A 7,806-nucleotide genomic window follows, 5' to 3' on the forward strand; every position below is an offset into this window, starting at 1 on the left:
GAGACTCAAGAGCAGAAAGCTGTCACTTCTCCATAAGATGCTCTGTACCATTTAATACACTTAACACAATGCCACCTTTCAAAGAGCACAAGGAGGATTTTCTGAACTAAATATATCAAGTCTGAATTTCATATGAAAAAGTAACTAAGCAAGAATAGTCAGAGAGTTTTTAAAAATTAAATGTAATAAAGAAATCACTAGGCTTTCCATGTTAAACACTGAAATATTTTGAAAGCTACACTAATCAAAGCAGTATGATATTGATGCAAAAATAGACAAAGGATCAAAAAAAGTCCAGAAACAAAACTAAATATAGTCAGGACTTACTATATGATAAAGACAGCATTTCAAGTGTAGAAGATCAGTTTTTGCAGTGAACGACTTGGCCTAGTTGGGGGGGAAAAAAGGTTGGATTTCTACTTCACCCTATACACCCATTCAAATTCAAGATGGAATGATATATATGTGAAAAATGAAACTATCTGAGGTGTCATATCCAAGAATTCTTGTCTATTCTTACAAAAAAAAATTCTAGAAGAAAAATAGAGAATTTTTTTCATATTTGAGTGAGACCCAGAATTCATAAAAAGATTTCCCCTACATATAATTTTCCACCTTTTACAAACAATTTGTTGAAATTATTAATATACAATAAACCCACATAAATAAAGTGTACAATATGATAGCTTAAACACTCATGTGCACCTATGAAATCATCACCACAATCAAGACAATACACATCCATCACATTCACGTCCAATGTTTCCTCATGCCCTTTGTCATCCATCCCCAACCTCTCCCGTCTCTCTTCTCAACCTTCCCCAGCAACTGCTGACCTGCCTTCTGTCACTAGACTAGTTTGCATTTTCTAGAATGTTGTGTAAATGGAACAATATAGTATATATGCTATTTGTCTGGTTTCTTTCACTCAGTATAATAATTTTGAGATGTGTCCATGTCGTTGTGTGCATCCTAAGTTTGTTCCTTTGTATTCCTGAGTAATATCCTACTGTATAGGTGTACCAAAATGTGTTATCCCTTCATCTGTTGATAGCCATTTGGGTGCTTTTCCATGTGGGGCTATAAGATGAAGCTGCTATGAACATTGTGTGAAAGGTATTGTGTGAATATATGTTTCATTTCTCCTGGTAGATACCTAGGAGTGAAATGGCTGGGTCATATTGTAAGTTGTTTAACCTTTAAAGGACTCGCCAAAGTGTTTTTCAAAGTGGCTGCCCTATTTACATTCCCACCAGAAATTTGTGAGGATTCCAATTTCTCCACATCCTCATCAACCCTTGTTATTCTCAGTCTATGTGATGATGGCTATCTTGGTGTGAGGTGGTATCTCATTGTGGTTTTGATTTGCATTTTTTTTTTGATGACTAATGATGTTATACATCTTTTCATGTGCTCACTGGCCATTTATCTCTTCTTTGGTGAAAAATCTTTTCAAGCCTTTTGCCCATTTTAAGAACTGGGTTATTTGTCCTTTTATTATTGAGTTCCAAAAGTTCCTCATATATTCTGGATGCAAGTTCTTTATCATATACATGATTTGCAAATATTTTCTCCCAATCTGTGGCTTTTCTTTTCATTGTCTTAAGTGTCCTTTGAAATGCAGAAGTTCTTAATTTTGATTATGTTCAATTTATCATTTTTTCTTTTATGGATCATCCTTAAGAAGCCTTTGTATCACCTTTGATAAAAATTTTGGAAAAATTTGAATTACAAAAAGGAATAGGAACAAAGAGAAAAGACAAATGACTAACTAGATAAAAACATTTGAACTCATAAAGTACTAACCTATCTAATAGATAAAGAACTTCTACAAATCAATAAGCAAAAGACCAGCAATGTGACAGAATAAAGGGCCATGGGATACAAGGACACAGTTCACAGGAAATGAAATACAAATGCCTCTTACACATAAAGCTCCCAACTTTACTCATAAAAATAAAAACACAAATTAAAACTATAGTGAGACACCACAGCTTCCCTCTCAGGTTGGCAAAGATTGGATAACACCCTGGTTGAGAAGGATGTCGGATGGGGGAAATGGCATTCTCTGACCAGGCCTAAGGGAGCACAAATTGGGCAGAATCTACAGAGAGCAATTTGGAAAGTTCCCATCAAAAAAATGCACATTTAAAAAACATTTATATATTTTTATTAATATCAGAGGGGAAGGGAAGGGAGACAGAAACATCAATGATGAGAGAGAATTGTTGATCTGCTGCCTCATGCACACCCCCTGCTAGGGATTGAGCCCACAACTCCAGCATGTGCCCTATCCGGGAATGGAACTGTGACCTCCTGGTTCATAGGTTGAGACTCAACCAACTGGGCCATGCTGGCCAGGCCACATTCCTTTTGATGCAGAAATATCACTTCAGGAAATTTTTCTTTTATAGATGCTGACTCATGTGCAGACTATATGTGTTCAAAGATATCCATTGCAGCATTGACTACAATGTAAATTATTAAAAATAATCAACAAAGAGCAGGCTGATTAGGTAATTTGTGGTAATCCATACAATCAAACAATGGAGTATTGTTGGTGGGGAGGGTCTTCCTCTTTCCTGGGCTTATGGTTCAATGTGGAGTGAGTCCCATTTCTGGGTCCCACGCCAGAATGTAAAGAGAAAGGGTATTTTTGAGTTTTGTGCATGTATTTCCCACTCAAAAAATAAATAAAGCAAAGAAAGAAGAGGAAAGAATGGAAATCAGCATTCAGGTAGTTCTTTCACTGTGAGCTAGCTAATTAAAGAAAATGTACAATTTATTGAATACCTACTTAGGCCAGGCACTTTCTTTTAAGCCTTACAACAATTCTGAAATAAGTGTTTATTCTTATACATAGTGCTGAGAGCCCAGGTTCAGAGAGGTAAAACATTTGTTCAAAGTGGCACAGGCAGGAGGAATGTACTTGGCATACAATCTCTGTTTTCCTACACTGAACCCCTCCCAGGAAGTTTCAGTCTGAAATGCAATTGCTCAGAAATGAATGATTGATGGAGTCATCTTATTGTGTAAGTCACCAACTATGAGAGAAGTCCTTTCTAGTAACTCCCTAGTCTTATGAATACATCAGAAGGCGTTATGATAAAGCTCCCAAACGTATTAATTACAAATTGCCCAACTGGAGGATTTGTCTGAATTGGTCTAAAATCCTTCCATAGCAAAAGAAATATAACTTGAAGTCAGGATGAGTATAGATGGTCCTGCAGGTGAGTAGATTCCCCAGAAACAGTCTACTTGCTGGGTGACACACACAGGTTAGATTGCAGTGTTTATTTGTTTTGGTGGGATTTGTTATAATGAAATCTTTTAATACCCACTTCTGTGCCCTGGTTGATGTGGCGATTAAGAAAAAGCTTCTTGCATTGGCCAGTGTGGCTCAGTTGGTTGAGCATTGTCCTATGCACCCAAAGGACGCCAGTTCAATTCCCAATCAGGGCCCATGCCCAGGTTTGGGATTTGATCCCTGGTCTGGGTGCATGCAGGAGGCACCTGATCAATGTTTTCCTCTCACATTAATGTTTCTCTCTCACTCTTCCTTTCCCTCTCCCTTCCTCTCTCAAAAGTTGATTTAAAAAAAAAAAACATTAAAAAAAAAGAAAGAAAAAGCTTTTCACTGTTCATTATTTAAATTAGCAGGTGGTAGGCGGCAGGAAGACAGTGTCGACCCACAAGCAAAGAACAATGCCACTGAGAGTTCACACCACGTTCCTCCTGGTCTGAGATCAAAGTATGACCAACTTTGGGGGTCTGCATGCCACCTTGGGGGGTGCTTCTCAGTGTAGGCATGATCTTCTCACGACTTGGAGTCTGCCCTTTCAAGCAGGGAGAGGAGGAATCAGACTGGCACTTTTGTGCACAATTCAAACTTCATGTTTCTCTTATTCAGTGAAGAACACCTATTGATTGGAAATGTTTGCTTGGCTCAGAAACCTACAACTGCACCTCCCTAGCACCCACCCCACTCCTGACCCTTCTAGCTACTATTGATGAATTACTACATTTTGTCGCTGAGGTGAAAGTGTCATGCACTGATGTAGAATTCTAATCCTCACCCCACTCTGGCCCCCACCCCGGCCCCATTGAGCACCCACCATGCACCGCCTTCATCCCTCACCTCCTACTCTTGTTGCCGTGCCTCATCTCAAGTAATTATACTGCACATGAATCATTTTTTAATGTTTGGTTTAATACATACAGATTCTTTAAACAATAAAAAAAATCAGCAAACAGCATCACAATCTGGAAATCTCTTTCTTAACATAGAAAAAGGTTTCTTAATGGCACAGGGGGAGAACTCAACAGCAAGCTTGACAACATAATTAGAAGATTGTTACTGGGAAGGGAAAAGCATTCTTTATACGGCTCTTACTACTCTCAATAAGATTATTCTCCCTGAATAGCTAATCAGCTTTTTCCAGCTTCCCAAATCCGTGTGCTTGTAGCTGCTCTCGCAGTTCTTCTGACTAAATGGCACACAGTGACACCTCCGAAAGGGAAATGTAAAGTGTTAACCGAATGTGAGCAAACAGCACGCTGGAGGCTGCAGATAGATCTCTGGCAGATTAGTGGCAATTTAGGAAGATGGTGCTGTCACACCTGGGTTGACAGGGCTGACAGGGTTTGTTGATCTCTGCTCCCTTCTCAAATTTGAGTGTCACGTTTCAACAGAAATGAGAGGAATATAAAAACCCCACACAACCCCTTTCAAGAGTCGGTGTTGGCTTAATGGCAAGTTTATGGCACCTGAAACAAAGGGAGGTGGGGCACACAGGCTTGTGTCAGAGTCACTGCCTCCCACTGGCCCGTCCCTACAGGGTCTCTGGGCTGAGCTGGAAGGTGAAGGGAGAAAGTCCAAAACTGAGAGTCAGGTTGGCCAACCCTTTTCCTGGGGTTATTATGCTCCTGAAGCCCTGACCCTATTGTGAAAGGAAGCACCTGCTTCCAGCTGTCCCCTGCTCAGGTGGTGGCACCACTGCTTTCTCAGGGAGGCTGCTCTTCAAGATCAAAGATGCAAGGACCCCCAGAGGAGGACCTGGCAGAACAAGGTCATCTGCAACGCCTCGAGGGCGAGAAGGCCATGTGGAGAGGCTGGGGCTGACCCGGAGCTCGCCTGAGGCCAGACTCACAGTGCACACATGCTGCGCCCTGGGGGTGGTAGGTGGGGAGGCTCCGTTTGTAGGACAACTAACTACCAACCCCACTAGGTCAGCTGATGGGCCATCAGGGCCCTTGGAGAGTAACAGAAGGTGGAAGCCATCTCTGCCCTAAAGAAGCTTGAACCCCGCTTGGAGACATCAGACTATGAAGAGCGTAGTTTCTTGTTCTGTCCAGCTCGTTAAAGACTTGAAAATGCATCATTCTGTGGCTCCTCCAGCTCCAGTTCACAGTTGAGGACATGGCTTGGGAGAGATGTTCTGTGCATAACCCCACAATCAGAGAGAGTGGACGTGGAACCAACCTCAGGGGTCCTTCTCGCAATCCTTGCTCCCCAAACTCCACAGCCTTCATCCACAAAGAAGAGCAGACAAAAGCTAAACTGAGTCCTACTGATGTTTGAAGTGGGAGATGGGGAGGAAGCGAAGTCTACAGGCTGGAGCATGGGTAGGGGAGGCACAGACAGGCCCCATCCTTACCCCCTCCACCTTTCTGCCTTATCTGTGCTTTGCTGAGTATAAGAGGCAGTAAGCTTCTTTTCCATAGAAAACAGTTGGCAGTTAGCCAGGCTGCTTATGTGGAGAATACTGCATGTGCCCATGTTTGGAAGATTGACAGGAAGCTGGCACCTCAGGCTTAATTTCTGAGATGGGAGCCCAGTTCTTTCTCCAAGTGAAAATGCCCTTGGAGATGGCCATGCCACGTTCAAAGTCCTTGCCGTGTGTTCAAACCCCCACCTTGTCACAGTCATTTTTAGGTGCCCTGCAGCTGCCTAGATGAGTCAGGTTAGGAGTAGTAACACACACCCATGTCTGGACATACTCAGTGAATGGTGAACGCATGCACTCACGTCATTAAATGAATGGCCCTTGGGGCACAAAGATGTGTGTGTAATTAGTGCTACTTCATTGTGAAGTGTTACTGGGGTTTGTGCCTGACGACAGGTCCGTGTGTAAGACTGACTCATGACGGAGGTTAGGGGTAGCTATCTGTATGGATTTCCTTACCGAATGAGCTCAGGGAGGTGCTGAACCTTAACGTCATTTCCGAGAAACACTTGGGAGCCATTGTTTGAAGATTTTTATGAAATAACAGGCAACCTTTCTGGGAGGTTTTTCAACCCACCTTTATTCCAGTGCTAGCCCTGCCCCAGTGTGGGTTCAATAGAAACTTACAACAAACATACCTTGACCAAGGGATAATGAAAAACAAATATTTTATTTTAGTCAAGATGGGTTCACTAATGCTGTTGTGACATCCAACATTAAAAACCTCAGTGGTTTAAGACAACCTTATGTCTCAGTACTCCTGAGCTCAGTTGTTGGTCAGGGATCCTCTGCAGAGCTGTTCTCCATGTGCTGGCTCAGCATCCTGGAAGCTTCTACCTGATGCCCATACTTCCACAATCCCGGGGGGCGGGGGGCGGGGGCGGGGGGGGGGAGATGGATCATGGAGACTCTCACCACTCTCCAATGCATCCACTCAGCAGTGACACACATCCACAATCCATTAACCTAAATGAGCCACCCAGCCAAGCCTTACTTCAAATTATTCTGTGTGTTCTTACATGCAGATTGTTGAGAAAAACTTACATGACAAGTTTTAAGTTTCTGTTTATATTGTCTTTATCAGTTTGACCTTTGACCTCAATAATAAAAGACATTCCAAGGGCTGGAGAGGGTCCATACCCTATGATCCTACACTTAGTATCATCCTTTGGCTGGTGAACAAAAGGCTTTTAAGGCTGGTTAAAGCATCTCAGACTTAGCCATCCTGTGAAAGCAAGTTTATGATGACCTGGTCATGTGTGAAGAAACCATTCACTCAGATGACCAACATTTGGGCTCATTTCCAAACTGATCAACTAAGTGGTCCTTAGTAGATATAGCACCATCAGTTTCCTTTTCACACCTACCAGAAATGTTTTCCTCACTTAAAAATGAAAACATAAGGGCTAAATATAGAGCCAATTCCTGCTTAGACCTCCTGCAAAACTAGAATAAATGGCTGAAAGTGACAGATAATCTAAGAAAACAAACTTTAACAAATACAGATTGTCAATATGTTCCAAGGAACACATCACAAGTTTCCAGATTGAGAAGTTTCAGTGTCTGTTTCTTGTCTATAGCGCAAAGGAAGTAACCAGGAGAAAGAGTGCAATGTTAACCTCGAACATGAGAAGGGTATGGTCAGTTCTCAGGGGAAACCTACTCACTATGTAAATGTATCTAATTTCTCTCGGCCTCAGATGTCAATATAGCCACTCTTGATGAAGGCGGAGAACAAATTATTGAATATAAAGTCAAGCAATGCATTTTAAAAGCACCTTTCAATACAAAAATAAGGGATTAGTTCTCATTATTTACAGTGATGTAATAAGGATAAATGAAAACCTAGATAATCCACCAACTGGATAATCTGCCCTTTAGATAACCAAGATTGACTAATCCGCTGCAAGTTAATTGTTAGGCAGGAAATATTTTGTCCGCTGTGAGAGTAGCTCAGTTACAACACAAAAGGATGGCTTGATTTTGTGCACTTAACACAAATCACCAGGCAAAATGCATCTCATCAACTGGCTTCTCCAATTTTAATCAATTGCTTATTATTTCCCCCCACACCAACTTA

The sequence above is a fragment of the Myotis myotis genome, unplaced genomic scaffold (genome assembly GCF_014108235.1).
Source record: "Myotis myotis isolate mMyoMyo1 unplaced genomic scaffold, mMyoMyo1.p scaffold_m19_p_3, whole genome shotgun sequence".
NCBI lineage: Eukaryota > Metazoa > Chordata > Mammalia > Chiroptera > Vespertilionidae > Myotis > Myotis myotis.